Consider the following 16,265-nt stretch of genomic DNA (forward strand, 5'->3'; position numbering starts at 1 on the left):
GACCGAGGAAAACTCTCGGCTCACTCGCACCCATATAAGCCTATGGGTGCGAGTGAGACAGCGCACACCAATCGGATATCATCCGAGTGATGTGCGTTATAAGCGGACCCCAGCAATGGAGGAGATGGAGAAATTCATTTCTCCGCCTCCTCCGCAGCTGTGCTCCGATCCTCCCTGTGCGAGAGAATTGGAGCACAGACGCATGACACTCGGCTCCTGCTCTGCTGCGAGCAAGAGCCGAGTGTCATTAGCATATCGCATCCGATGTTATCGCATCGGATGCGATACGCCAGTGTGACGCCGGCCTTAAAGGGAAGGTCTTTGAAGGGGTTGTTTTGAAAGAAAATAGATAATGTTTGTGACGCCACCTGTGGTATTCGGTCAGGGATGACCGACACTGCCTAAAGGGGTCCACTGAGGTTGATGTTATTGCAGCAATGATGGTGTGGCTTCCCACAGGTGAAGCTTAGTCTCCAGGGCTCCCGGTGTAGTAGGCAAAGATGATAAATGGTGTGGTGCCAGAAAAAAATTAGAGGACACAAGGTTGCAGTCTCTTTACCTTTTACTGATAGTATGCAGGCACAGTCCAGGGTACTGGTAACAGATGATGATGAGGTCTGGCCAGCCTGGAAGCGATTCGGAATCCTCGTAGGCAGATGGGGTTGGAAGCCTCCCTTGCTGCCCTGCAGTGTGCGTCCCTTGCTGCCTGAGGCTTCACACAAGGTCCTCTCTCTCTCTCTGTCCTATATGTAGGACAGTACCCACATGGCAGGCAACTCAAGCCTTTTTACAGGTGTCCCTTCTTGTAGTGACTCCGGGCTCTATATGCTGCTGTGCCTTCGGGTGTAATGGTGGCCAGGAGACTTGAAATCTCCTGCCCGCCGGTTTCTGCTGTGGGGCATCCAGTTACCCCCACAACCTCGGAATTCCGGCTTCCGGTTTCCTGCGCTGATTCTGGAGTGAGCCCTCTTGCAGCTCCACTCCCAGTATCTTTCCTCTCCTTTGCCTCTTCTCCCCTCACAGTCTCCCACAGACTGCTCTGTCAGGAGCTGCAGAACCTATGCCTGCACGGTTCCAGGTCTTCGCTAGATTGAACTCCTAACTCCTTCTCCAGCCAGAATATATAGGGAAGCAATCCACAAACTAGATCAGAGCTCCCCTTTCTGGCCTGGAGTCAGAACAGTGTTGTATGTACGGATACCTGTTAAAGGGATCCTTCTGTTTTTGAAATTTGAAATGACTGTTCCTTAAAGTTTAAAATTTAAAGAGACAGTGAGATCATGGACAAAGTATGATCCAAAAACTTTCCCGTATATAGTTGGCACTTCTTAAGGTGCTTTCTACTGTTTTTACATGAAGCTCGCCTTGAGTCAGAACAGTGTTGTATGTACTTGCTACCTGTTAAAGGGATCCTTCTCGCTTCCAGGCATGGCATCACCCTCCCCGAGAGGAAGGCAATTGTCACGCCGTAAGCAGCGTTAAAGGGGCAGGACGGCGTACTGGGACCCTCACCTGACCCTACCACTTTAATGGGGCCCTGGCTTTCCCTTATCTCGGGGGTACCTATGAAGGTTAGGAGGCCCGAGCCACCAGCGTATCCCTGTCTCCTGTGCAGGCCCTATGAGTGGCCCCCTCTCCCCCCAAAGGAGGTGGAGTGCACCCGTGTAATAATACAACAAATAACAGGGTAAACAGACAAGGTAACTAAAAGATTCAAACTCACCAAATGCTCACACAACCACAGAGGAAACAGAGAAGGAATAAACTTAGGAAGGAAAACAGGTTTAACATGCAACCAAAACTGCAGACACCAATCTCTGTAAATAAACCTCCAACACCTCTCTCCATCAACCTCCAGCCAGGCAGTAGAACTGATCACTGACAATAGCTGAAGTCAGGACTGGGTCTATATAGAGGACCAGATTACAAAATCCAGTTCAGCTGAGAGAGACCGAGCTCTCAGCAATAAGGTTAACTTCTGCACTGCTGGCACAAAGCAGCCAGGTCAGAATATAGGTGAAGAGCTTCTGTTCACAGTGTGTGAACGAGGCCCAGAGCGCTGCAGTTCTCTGGAACCTCTCTGTCGCGGTAGCCCCGTGACAGCACCCCCCCTTCTACGAGGGACCTCCGGAACCTCAGACCAGGTTTCTCAGGATGAGCTGTATGAAATGCCCGAACCAACCTAACCGCATGGACATCGGCAGCAGGTACCCACGTCCTCTCCTCAGGACCGTACCCTCTCCAGTGCACCAGATATTGTAGGGATCGACGAACTAAACGAGAATCCATAACCCTGGAAATATGGAACTCGAGATTTTCCTCAACAAGGACCGGAGATGGAGGTGAAGGAGCGATGAAAAACATTATGCATCTTAAATGACTGAGGCAAAGCCAGCCGAAAAGCAACGGGACTCACGACGGCCACAATCCTATAAGGGCCAATGAACCTAGGGCCCAATTTCCACGAGGGAAGTCTCAGCTTAATATTTTTTGAGGACAACCAAACCCAATCACCCACACACAGCTCCGGACCTTCCACACGTCTCCGATCAGCCGCATTCTTATACCTGGAACCCATCCTCTTTAGTTTATCAAGAACCCCTTGCCACACAGACGTGATGGATGAAGAAAACCTCTCCTCTTCAGGAGCACCTGAGGAATTCCTCCTATTAAATTAACTAGATTGAGCATGAAAACCATATGCCCCGAGAAACGGGGACTTACCAGTAGACTCATGAGTACGATTGTTTATAGCAAATTCTGCTAGCGGTAAGTATTTAACCCAGTCCTCCTGATTCTCTGAGATGAAACACCTGAGATAAGTTTCAAGATTTTGATTTACACGTTCTGTCTGACCATTGGATTGAGGATAAAAAGCTGAAGAAAACGACAAATGAGTCCCCAGCCGGCTGCAGAAAGCCCTCCAAAACTTAGAAATAAACGGCACCCCAGGGTCTGAGACATTATCTGAAGGAATACCATGCAGTCTCACAACCTCCTTAATAAAGACCTGTGCCAGAGTCTTAGCATTTGGTAATGCGGGGAGCGCAATGAAATGAGACATCTTGCTAAATCTATTGACTCGGAGTGCAACGCCCCTATTTGTAGGCTCACCCCACGGACGATCTGAGTCAAAGTCCCCTGGCTCAAAGGTGCAGAATCAATGGCAATAATAGGTATGGGTCTAGACAACTCTTGAGTCTTAAGCCCATGTGCCTGAACAAACCCGGCAGCAATTAAATTAAACCCTGCCCCAGAGTCCAGAAAGGCAGAGATATTAAACCTATTTTCACCAAGACGAATCTCGGCTGATAGGAAAATTTGAGGTTTACCTAGGGAAGAAATTAGTACACCCGAGTTGCCAACCTCCCCGCAACCCGGGCTCAATAGTTTTCCGGTGGTTGTTTTCTAGAAGGACACATATTCACATAATGACCCCTTCTGCCACAAAAAAAACATGCACCTTCCTTGCGCCGTACTACTGCAGCTCCCTTAGAATGAGAAACGCCACCCAACTGCATAGGTTCTCCTAGAGACCAAGATTTTGGTGAGTCCAAATCTGATTTACCCTTGAATAGCGGCAATTCATTAAGTCTCTGGCGCAGGCGGCGGTCCACACGGATCGCAAGAGACATAGCTGCCTCCAGTGTGGTTGGTGTCTCCTGTAGGGCCAAAACTTCTTTTATTTTATCAGATAGGCCCTGATAAAATTGACTACAGAGTGCAGGGTCATTCCACAATGTGTCAGTAGCCCATCTCCGAAACTCAGAGCAGTACTCCTCTACTGACCGGTCTCCCTGTGTAAGATGGCGTATTGTGGACTCAGTGAGGGAGACGCGGTCAGGATCATCATACACCTGACCTAAATCTCAAAAAAATTCCTCCACAGTCCGTAACGGCAAAGCGTCAGCGGGAAGTGAAAATGCCCAGGCCTGAGGGTCCCCTTGTAGGAGCGATACTATAATTCCAACCCTCTGCTCCTCTGAACCAGAAGTGTGAGGACGCAACCTAAAATACAATTTACAGGCCTCCCTGAACGTAACATAATTGTCACGCCCCCCTGAGAACCTGTCAGGTAACGCAATTTTAGGCTCCAGCGAAGCTTGTGGAGGTGTAGCAACCCCTGCAGTGGCCATTGGAGTGCGCTGCACAACCGCCGAGCGGAGGTCAGCCACCTCTAGACTGAGTTGCTGCATTTGTCCAGCTAAAGCAGCAATGGGGTCCATATTGGACCAAGAAAATTTTTTTAGGTCAGTGATACTGTCACGCCGTAAGCAGCGTTAAAGGGGCAGGACGGCGTACTGGGACCCGCACCTGACCCTACCACTTTATTGGGGCCCTGGCTTTCCCTTATCTCGGGGGTACCTATGAAGGTTAGGAGGCCCGAGCCGCCAGCGTATCCCTGTCTCCTGTGCAGGCCTTATGAGTGGCTCCCTCTCCCCCAAAGGAGGTGGAGTGCACCCGTGTAATAATACAACAAATAACAGGGTAAACAGACAAGGTAACTAAAAGATTCAAACTCACCAAATGCTCACACAACCACAGAGGAAACAGAGAAGGGAAGAGAAGGAATAAACTTAGGAAGGAAAACAGGTTTAACATGCAACCAAAACTGCAGACACCAATCTCTGTAAATAAACCTCCAACACCAACACCGCTCTCCATCAACCTCCAGCCAGGCAGTAGAACTGATCACTGACAATAGCTGAAGTCAGGACTGGGTCTATATAGAGGATCAGATTACAAAATCCAGTTCAGCTGAGAGAGACCCAGCTCTCAGCAATAAGGTTAACTCCTGCACTGCTGGCACAAAGCAGCCAGGTCAGAATATAGGTGAAGAGCCTCTGTTCACAGTGTGTGAACGAGGCCCAGAGCGCTGCGGTTCTCTGGAACCTCTCTGTCGCTGTAGCCCCGTGACAGCAATAGCACTGTGGTACCCGAACTCCTGGGGTGCCACACTCCCCCTCAATTAAATCCAGTACTCCTGGACTGGGGAAAATACAAACAACAACAGGTTAGATGTGCAAAATTTTAAAATGCATAACGACAGGTTAAAACAGGTAATAACATATGTTCTTCCCTTTATGGGAGGTTACTTTATTGAACGTTACATAACTATAATACAAAATGGAAAATAACTTTACCAAAAGTAAAACTTTCTGCAACAAAATATTACTTGTCCATATATTAAACTGCCTGAAATATAAAATACTATTCCCTTTACAGGTTAACTTTTCTCTAGCAACATGAAATATTAATACTTTTAATAAAGTGCAACAAAATCAACATTTTCTGGAACTGAGGTAGTGCAAACATTTAAAGGTGCAAACAACATTCAACTGTCTCAACAAGTTGTGAGATACCGCACCAGGATGTCCTTCTCACCAACAACAGCAGCATGGGGGACCCGTTCCAAACACCCAACGTAGGCTTGGGCGTGCTGCAAAGCATCACTGATCTCCTCTCTGGACCACTTCTTCGGCTACGCCAAAAGGGTTTTTGTTCTTGGTCATCTTAAAGGCAAATAACTTTTAGTGCAAACAACAACAGTGTCTTCATTGATTACTTGTAAACCCAGTAGGAAGCACCTTAAGAAGTGATAACTATTTACACCAACAGTTATAATCATGCATAGTTCATGATTCTGCAGTTCTTTAAACTTGAGCAACGTAATCACAACCTACCAGGTTAACTTAACTATTTGCAGTCACACTTTCATTACTTTTCTAATTCTGTGGCTCCCACGGCAACACCTGGATACTGCCTTCTAGCATCCTGGGACCCAGTCTTATTCCTGGTATGATCAAGAGCTGATCTGTTCCCACTATAAGGGTCTGAGAGCTCCGGGAATATGTTTCCACGTCTGTTTGCGTAGCCCTTGAACATACTGCATTCTGTGTTTTGCGGTTGGAGATACTGGCGTTACTCCTGCATATAGTGGGGCTGCACTCCTTGCAGGTGACCTGGGTTTTATTGCCTTTGGTGCTGCTGGTTTGTCAGGACTGGCAACTGTTGATTTGCATTTGTGACGCCCCAGGGTCCTGGTAGTTACAGTGGCATTGCTTTCCCCACGGGGAGAGTGATGTCACGCTTGGAAGCGATGAAGTATATCTTTCACCAGGTAATCACATACACACAACATGTTCACTTTCCAGGCCAGAAGGGGGAGCTCCAAACCTAGTTTAGGGTGAACTCCCCTATAAAGACATTCTGGTCTGGAGGGAAAGGGAGTTTTCAGTCAGTTCCTGTCAGAGAGACAGATGGGAAGGAAGCAGAAAGATGTGCTAGAGAGAGAGAGATTGCCAGAAGGGAGCTTGTCGAGGAACATTAGCTAGGTGGAGCTGGGATGAAAGGAGAATAGCTGAGCAGACGTGGGGGTCTGCAGCTCCTGGCAGAAAGAAAAGAGACTGAAGGGGGCATGCAGTCTGAGGTACAACAGCTCCTGGAGGAAGAGAACAGAAAGAGAAAGAATGGACAGTTTGTGGAAAGTATGCAGGAGAGAAAAGGCACAGGAGAGTGATACCAGCTGAGCAGCGCAGTAAGTTGGCTACCTCCGTGGCTGGTGCAAATTCCGGTAGGCGGAAGACCATGGCCATGCTTAACTCTAAGGCCGGCCTCACACTAGCGAGTTTTACGGACGTATCAGAGGTGCAGAAAATACAGATTGCATACAGTACAATGATTCTCTATGCCCCAGCTCCTATCAGCCGTATTTTACGGATCCGTATTATACGGTCTTCTACAGCCATAGAAAATTGCAGCATGCTGCATTTGTCACCGTATTGCGCAAAAAATATGCCAATGAAAGTCTATGGGGTCGAGAAAAATACGGATTACACACGGACCATGCGTATGACTTGCGAGAAATACGCCAGACATCTCCAGACATCGCCAGGTGCAAGGAATTGTGCCAAGCCCTCAATCAGGAAGCTCAGACATGCTAATTAGCTGAAAAAGCCACACAGACATCCCGGAAGTCTGGCGCTCGCCTCCACGGAGTTGAAAGCAGCATGGCCAGCATAATAAACGTGGATATGCTCCTCATCCTGGTCCAAGAAAGGCCAGAAATCAGGGACCAGCGGGATCCTAATTATTCTAACCGTGCCAGGAAAGAGGCAGCTTGGAGGACCATCTGTGGGATCCTATTCCCAGATTATGCCCAACAGCCACGTGCGGAGCAGACAAGACTTTGTAAGTACACTAATGTATTTACATTAATTTACCTTGAAAGATGCTTTCCCTACATGATTACAGGAATAATCTTTTTTCTCTTACTATGTTATTTTTTGGCATTTTGTACAAAAAACCAAGCTGATTAACATGATAAAGTGTTTAGGTACATAGCTAATATTGATGTTGCGTTGGGTACTATTTTTTTGGACTCAAAACTCGTCCAGAGGGGTATTGATCCTGTTCTTTTTTATTCCAAAAATTGTAACTTTATGATAATTATTTAAGAAGGCATTTTATTATCCTCGTTCAAATATTATCTATTGTAAGTCCGCAAGGACAGGGTCCTCTCCCCTCTGTACCAGTCTGTCACTGTAAAGGTGATTACTGTAAATGATATCTAGAACTCTGTATGTAACCCCTTTCTCATGTACAGCACCATGGAATTAATGGTGCTATATAAATAAATAATAATACTAATAATAATAATAATAATCTATCACTGCCAACTGTATTAAGCAATGTGCATAATGTTAAACAATATTTGTTACCATGTCATTGCAGTGGATGATGTTATGACACGATGGCGCAGCATCAGGGACCACTACAGGCGGGAAAGGCAGCAGCGTGCAAGAAGTGGGTCAGCAGCACCACCGAAAAAAAAGAAATATATTTATTACGACCGTCTTTCCTTTTTGGATGGCAGTATGGATCTAAGACAGTAAGTCATAACCACACAACACATTTTTTGTTTAAAATATTAGTATTAATATTATTTGTTATGGTTATTCCATAGCGAATTACATGTAAGGATGGGTAAACCTAGTCCCAAAAATAATGTTTACACCAGAAAATGTAAAAATGGTCCTGGAGGAGAGAGGACCCTGCCCGCTAAGCCTCACAGGCTACAACAAGGGATGGGTTAGAATACAGTAGGCGAGGTTAGAGATGTTCATGCAGTGGTTTGGTCGATGGGTGGTTACTGCAGGTTATCTGATTGTTTGAAGAGGTGGGTCTTCATGCTGTTTGCGTAGCTTTCAATGAAAAACAGTATGATGTGTTGTGGTAGTGGTTTCCACAGTAGGGGTGATACACGACATAAATCTTGTATACCATTGTGGTAATAGGAGATAAGAGGGGAGTATAGAAGGAGATCTTGTGCTGATCTGAGGTTGTGTGTAGGTAATTATCGTGAGACGAGCTCACAGATGTGTAATAAAATAATGTTCTCAAATTACTCATCTTTTAATAAATTTTTATTTGCTTTATTGTTTAACCCCTTCATGACCCAGCCTATTTTGACCTTAACCCCTTCATGACCCAGCCTATTTTGACCTTAAAGACCTTGCCGTTTTTTGCAATTCTGACCAGTGTCCCTTTATGAGGTAATAACTCAGGAACGCTTCAATGGATCCTAGCGGTTCTGAGATTGTTTTTTCGTGACATATTGGGCTTCATGTTAGTGGTAAATTTAGGTCAATAAATTCTGTGTTTATTTGTGATAAAAACGGAAATTTGGCGAAAATTTTGAAAATTTCGCGATTTTCACATTTTGAATTTTTATTCTGTTAAACCAGAGAGTTATGTGACACAAAATAGTTAATAAATAACATTTCCCACATGTCTACTTTACATCAGCACAATTTTGGAAACAAAATTTTTTTTTGCTAGGAAGTTATAAGGGTTAAAATTTGACCAGCGATTTCTCATTTTTACAACGAAATTTACAAAACCATTTTTTTTAGGGACCACCTCACATTTGAAGTCAGTTTGAGGGGTCTATATGGCTGAAAATACCCAAAAGTGACACCATTCTAAAAACTGCACCCCTCAAGGTGCACAAAACCACATTCACGAAGTTTATTAACCCTTCAGGTGCTTCACAGCAGCAGAAGCAAAATGGAAGGAAAAAATGAACATTTAACTTTTTAGTCACAAAAATGATTTTTCAGCAACAATTTTTTTATTTTCCCAATGGTAAAAGGAGAAACTGAACCACGAAAGTTGTTGTCCAATTTGTCCTGAGTACGCTGATACCTCATATGTGAGGGTAAACCACTGTTTGGGCGCACGGCAGGGCTTGGAAGGGAAGGAGCGCCATTTGACTTTTTGAATGAAAAATTGGCTGCACTCTTTAGCGGACACCATGTCACGTTTGGAGAGCCCCCGTGTGCCTAAAAATTGGAGCTCCCCCACAAGTGACCCCATTTTGGAAACTAGGCGCCCCAAGGAACTTATCTACATGCATAGTGAGCCCTTTAAACCCCCAGGTGCTTCACAAATTGATCCGTAAAAATGAAAAAGTACTTTGTTTTCACAAAAAAATTCTTTTACCCTCAATTTTTTCATTTTCACATGGACAACAGGATAAAATGGATCCTAAAATTTGTTGGGCAATTTCTCCTGAGTACATTGATACCTCACATGTGGAGGTAAACCACTGTTTGGGCACATGGTAAGGCTCGGAAGGGAAGGAGCGCCATTTGACTTTTTGAATGAAAAATGATCTCCATCGTTAGCGGACACCATGTCGCATTTGGAGAGATCCTGTGTGCCTAAACATTGGAGCTCCCCCACAAGTGACCCCATTTTGGAAACTGGACCCCCCAAGGAACTTTTCTAGATGCCTAGTGAGCACTTTAAACCCTCAGGTGCTTCACAAATTGATCCGTAAAAATGAAAAAGTACTTTTTTTTTTCACAAAAAATTTATTTTCGCCTCAATTTTTTCATTTTCACATGGGCAATAGGATAAAATGGATCCTAAAATTTGTTGAGCAATTTCTCCCGAGTACGCCGATACCTCATATGTGAGGGTAAACCACTGTTTGGGCACACGGCAGGGCTCGGAAGGGAAGGCGCGCCTTTTGACTTTTTGAATGGAAAATTAGCTCCAATTGATAGCGGACACCATGTCGCGTTTGGAGAGCCCCTGTGTGCCTATGCATTGGAGCTCCCCCACAAGTGACCCCATTTTGGAAACTAGACCCCCCAAGGAACTTATCTAGATGCATACTGAGCACTTTAAACCCCCAGGTGATTCACAGAAGTTTATAATGCAGAGCCATGAAAATAAAAAATAATTTTTCTTTTCTCAAAAATGATTTTTTAGCCTGGAATTTCCTATTTTGCCAATGGTAATAGGAGAAATTGGACCACAAATGTTGTTGTCCAGTTTGTCCTGAGTACGCAGATACCCCATATGTGGGGGTAAACCACTGTTTGGGCGCACGGCAGGGCTCAGAAGGGAAGGCACGCCATTTGGCTTTTTAAATGGAAAATTAGCTCCAATCATTAGCGGACACCATGTCGCGTTTGGAGAGCCCCTGTGTGCCTAAACATTGGAGATCCCCCACAAATGACCCCATTTTGGAAACTAGACCCCCAAAGGAACTAATCTAGATGTGTGGTGAGCACTTTGAACCCTCAAGTGCTTCACAGAAGTTTATAACGCAGAGCCATGAAAATTAAAAAAAAAAATTCTTCTCTCAAAAATGATTTTTTAGCCCGCTATTTTTTATTTTCCCAAGGGTAACAGGAGAAATTTGACCCCAAAAGTTGTTGTCCAGTTTCTCCTGAGTACGCTGATACCCCATATGTGGGGGTAAATCACTGTTTAGGCACATGCTGGGGCTCGGAAGTGAAGTAGTGACGTTTTGAAATGCAGACTTTGATGGAATGCTCTGCGGGCGTCACGTTGCGTTTGCAGAGCCCCTGATGTGGCTAAACAGTAGAAACCCCCCACAAGTGACCCCATTTTGGAAACTAGACCGCGAAAGGAACTTATCTAGATGTGAGGTGAGCACTTTGAACCCCCAAGTGCTTCACAGAAGTTCATAACACAGAGCAGTGAAAATAATAAATACGTTTTCTTTCCTCAAAAATAATTATTTAGCCCAGAATTTTTTATTTTCCCAAGGGTTACAGGAGAAATTGGACAAAAAAAGTTGTTGTCCAGTTTGTCCTGAGTACGCTGATACCCCATGTGTGGGGGTAAACCACTGTTTGGGCACACGTCGGGGCTCCGAAGGGAAGTAGTGACTTTTGAAATGCAGACTTTGATGGAATGGTCTGCGGGCGTCACGTTGCGTTTGCAGAGCCCCTGGTGTGCCTAAACAGTAGAAACCCCCCACAAATGACCCCATTTTGGAAACTAGACCCCCAAAGGAACTTATCTAGATATGTGGTGAGCACTTTCAACCCCCAAGTGCTTTACAGAAGTTTATAACACAGAGCCGTGAAAACAATAAATACGTTTTCTTTCCTCAAAAATAATTTTTTAGCCCAGAATTTTTTATTTTCCCAAGGGTTACAGGAGAAATTGGACCACAAAAGTTGTTGTCCAGTTTGTCCTGAGTACGCTGATACCCCATGTGTGGGGGTAAACCACTGTTTGGGCACACGTCGGGGCTCCGAAGGGAAGTAGTGACTTTTGAAATGCAGACTTTGATGGAATGGTCTGCGGACGTCACGTTGCGTTTGCAGAGCCCCTGGTGTGCCTAAACAGTAGAAACCCCCCACAAGTGACCCCATTTTAGAAACTAGACCCCGCAAGGAACTTATCTAGATATGTGGTGAGCACTTTGAACTCCCAAGTGTTTCACAGAAGTTTACAACGCAGAGCCGTGAAAATAAAAAATAATTTTTCTTTCCTCAAAAATTATGTTTTAGCAAGCATTTTTTTATTTTCACAAGGGTAACAGGAGAAATTGGACCCCAGTAATTGTTGCGCAGTTTGTCCTGAGTATGCTGGTACCCCATATGTGGGGGTAAACCACTGTTTGGGCGCACGTTGGGGCTCGGAATTGAGGGAGCACCATTTGACTTTATGAATACAAGATTGGCTGGAATCAATGGTGGCGCCATGTTGCATTTGGAGACCCCTGATATGCCTAAACAGTGGAAACCCCTCAATTCTAACTCCAACACTAACCCCAACACACCCCTAACCCTAATCCCAACTGTAGCCATAACCCTAATCACACCCCTAACCACAACCCTAATTCCAACCCTAACCCTAAGGCTATGTGCCCACGTTGCGGATTCGTGTGAGATTTTTCAGCATCATTTTTGAAAAATCCGCAGGTAAAGGGCACTGCGTTTTACCTGTGGATTTACCGTGGATTTCCAGTGTTTTTTGTGCGGATTTCACCTGTGGATTCCTATTGAGGAACAGGTGTAAAACGCTGCGGAATCCGCACAAAGAATTGACATGCTGCGGAAAATACAACGCAGCATTTCCGCGTGGTGTTTTCCGCACCATGGGCACAGCGGATTTGGTTTTCCATATGTTTACATGAAACTGCAAACCTGATGGAACACTGCTGCGAATCCGCAGCGGCTAATCCGCTGCAGATCCGCAGCAAAATCCGCACTGTGTGCACATAGCCTAATTCTAAAGGTATGTGCACACGCTGCGGAAAACGCTGCAGATCCGCAGCAGTTTCCCATGAGTTTACAGTTCAATGTAAACCTATGGGAAACAAAAATCGCTGTACACATGCTGCGGAAAAACTGCACGGAAACGCAGCGGTTTACATTCCACAGCATGTCACTTCTTTCTGCGGATTCCGCAGCGGTGTTACAACTGCTCCAATAGAAAATCGCAGTTGTAAAACCGCAGTGAAATGCGCAGAAAAACCACGGTAAATCCGCGATAAATCCACAGCGGTTTAGCACTGCGGATTTATCAAATCCGCAGCGGAAAAATCCGCAGAGGAACAGAATACGTGTGCACATACCGAAACCCTAGCCCTACCCCTAACCCTACCCCTAACCCTACCCCTAACCCTACCCCTAACCCTACCCCTAACCCTACCCCTAACCCTAACCCTATTCTAACCTTAGTGTAAAAAAAAAAAAATTCTTTATTTTTTTATTGTCCCTACCTATGGGGGTGACAAAGGGGGGGGGGGTCATTTACTATTTTTTTTTATTTTGATCACTGAGATAGGTTATATCTCAGTGATCAAAACTCACTTTGGAACGAATCTGCCGGCCGGCAGATTCGGCGGGCGCACTACACATGCGCCCGCCATTTTGGAAGATGGCGGCGCCCAGGAAAGAAGACGGACGGATCCCAGGAGGTAAGTATAAGGGGGGGGGGGGAGATCAGGGCACGGGGGGGGGGATCGGAGCATGGGGGCTGGATCGGAACACGGGGGGTGGATTGGAGCACGGGGTGGGGGATCGCTGTGCAGGGGGGTGGATCGGAGCACGGGGGGGGGAATCGGAGCACGGGGGGGTGATCGCTGTGCGGGGGGGTGATCGGAGTGCGGGGGGTTTGATTGGAGCACGGGGGGTGTGATTGGAGCACGGGGGGAGCGGACAGGAGGACGGGGGAGCGGAGCACAGGACGGAGGGGAGCGGACCACAGATCGGGGGGTGGGGGGGGCGATCGGTGGGGTGGGGTGGGGGCACATCAGTGTTTCCAGCCATGGCCGATGATATTGCAGCATCGGACATGGCTGGATTGTAATATTTCACCAGTTTTTTAGGTGAAATATTACAAATCGCTCTGATTGGCAGTTTCACTTTCAACAGCCAATCAGAGCGATCGTAGCCACGGGGGGGTGAAGCCACCCCCCCTGGGCTAAACTACCACTCCCCCTGTCCCTACAGGCCGGGTGAAATTGGAGTTAACCCTTTCACCCGGCCTGCAGGGACGCGATCTTTCTGTGACACAGCATATGCGTCACAGGTCGGATTGGCACCGACTTTCATGACGCATACGCTGTGTCACAGGTCGGGAAGGGGTTAAAGACCTTGCCGTTTTTTGCAATTCTGACCAGTGTCCCTTCATGAGGTAATAACTCAGGAACGCTTCAATGGATCCTAGCGGTTCTGAGATTGTTTTTTCGTGACATATTGGGCTTCATGTTAGTGGTAAATTTAGGTCAATAAATTCTGTGTTTATTTGTGATAAAAACGGAAATTTGGCGAAAATTTTGAAAATTTTGCAATTTTCACATTTTGAATTTTTATTCTGTTAAACCAGAGAGTTATGTGACACAAAATAGTTAATAAATAACATTTCCCACACGTCTACTTTACATCAGCACAATTTTGGAAACAAAATTTTTTTTTGCTAGGAAGTTATAAGGGTTAAAATTTGACCAGCGATTTCTCATTTTTACAACGAAATTTACAAAACCATTTTTTTTAGGGACCACCTCACATTTGAAGTCAGTTTGAGGGGTCTATATGGCTGAAAATACCCAAAAGTGACACCATTCTAAAAACTGCACCCCTCAAGGTGCACAAAACCACATTCAAGAAGTTTATTAACCCTTCAGGTGCTTCAGAGCAGCAGAAGCAACATGGAAGGAAAAAATGAACATTTAACTTTTTAGTCACAAAAATGATATTTCAGCAACAATTTTTTTATTTTCCCAATGGTAAAAGGAGAAACTGAACCACGTAAGTTGTTGTCCAATTTGTCCTGAGTACGCTGATACCTCATATGTGGGGGTAAACCACTGTTTGGGCGCACGGCAGGGCTTGGAAGGGAAGGAGCGCCATTTGACTTTTTGAATGAAAAATTGGCTGCACTCTTTAGCGGACAACATGTCACATTTGGAGAGCCCCCGTGTGCCTAAAAATTGGAGCTCCCCCACAAGTGACCCCATTTTGGAAACTAGACGCCCCAAGGAACTTATCTAGATGCATAGTGAGCCCTTTAAACCCCCAGGTGCTTCACAAATTGATCCGTAAAAATGAAAAAGTACTTTTTTTTCACAAAAAAAGTTTTTTAGCCTCAATTTTTTCATTTTCACATGGACAACAGGATAAAATGGATCCTAAAATTTGTTTGGCAATTTCTCCTGAGTACACCGATACTTCACATGTGGGGGTAAACCACTGTTTGGGCACACGGCAGGGCTCGGAAAGGAAGGCGCGCCTTTTAACTTTTTGAATGGAAAATTAGCTCCAATTGTTAGCGGACACCATGTCGCATTTGGAGAGCCCCTGTGTGCCTATGCAATGGAGCTCCCCCACAAGTGACCCCATTTTGGAAACTAGACCCCCCAAGGAACTTATCTAGATGCATACTGAGCACTTTAAACCCCCAGGTGCTTCACAGAAGTTTATAATGCAGAGCCATGAAAATAAAAAATAATTTTTCTTTTCTCAAAAATGATTTTTTAGCCTGGAATTTCCTATTTTGCCAATGGTAATAGGAGAAATTGGACCACAAATGTTGTTGTCCAGTTTGTCCTGAGTATGCAGATACCCCATATGTGGGGGTAAACCACTGTTTGGGCGCACGGCAGGGCTCAGAAGGGAAGGCACGCCATTTGGCTTTTTAAATGGAAAATTATCTCCAATCATTAGCGGACACCATGTCGCGTTTGGAGAGCCCCTGTGTGCCTAAACATTGGAGATCCCCCACATATTACCCCATTTTGGAAACTAGACCCCCAAAGGAACTAATCTAGATGTGTTTTGAGCACTTTGAGCCCTCAAGTGCTTCACAGAAGTTTATAACGCAGAGCCATGAAAATAAAAAATAAAAATTATTTTCTCAAAAATGAATTTTAGCCCGCAATTTTTTATTTTCCCAAGGGTAACAGGAGAAATTTGACCCCAAAAGTTGTTGTCCAGTTTCTCCTGAGTACGCTGATACCCCATATGTGGGGGTAAACCACTGTTTAGGCACATGCTGGGGCTCGGAAGTGAAGTAGTGACGTTTTGAAATGCAGACTTTGATGGAATGCTCTGTGGGCGTCACATTGCGTTTGCAGAGCCCCTGATGTGGCTAAACAGTAGAAACCCCCCACAAGTGTCCCCATTTTGGAAACTAGACCCCGAAAGGAACTTATCTAGATGTGAGGTGAGCACTTTGAACCCCCAAGTGCTTCACAGAAGTTCATAACACAGAGCAGTGAAAATAATAAATACGTTTTCTTTCCTCAAAATAATTTTTTAGCCCAGAATTTTTTATTTTCCCAAGGGTTACAGGAGAAATTGGACCACAAAAGTTGTTGTCCAGTTTCTCCTGAGTACGCTGATGCCCCATGTGTGGGGGTAAACCACTGTTTGGGCACACGTGGGGGCTCAGAAGGGAAGTAGTGACTTTTGAAATGCAGACTTTGA

Source organism: Ranitomeya imitator, chromosome 1, assembly GCF_032444005.1.
Source record: "Ranitomeya imitator isolate aRanImi1 chromosome 1, aRanImi1.pri, whole genome shotgun sequence".
NCBI classification, from domain to species: Eukaryota; Metazoa; Chordata; class Amphibia; order Anura; family Dendrobatidae; genus Ranitomeya; species Ranitomeya imitator.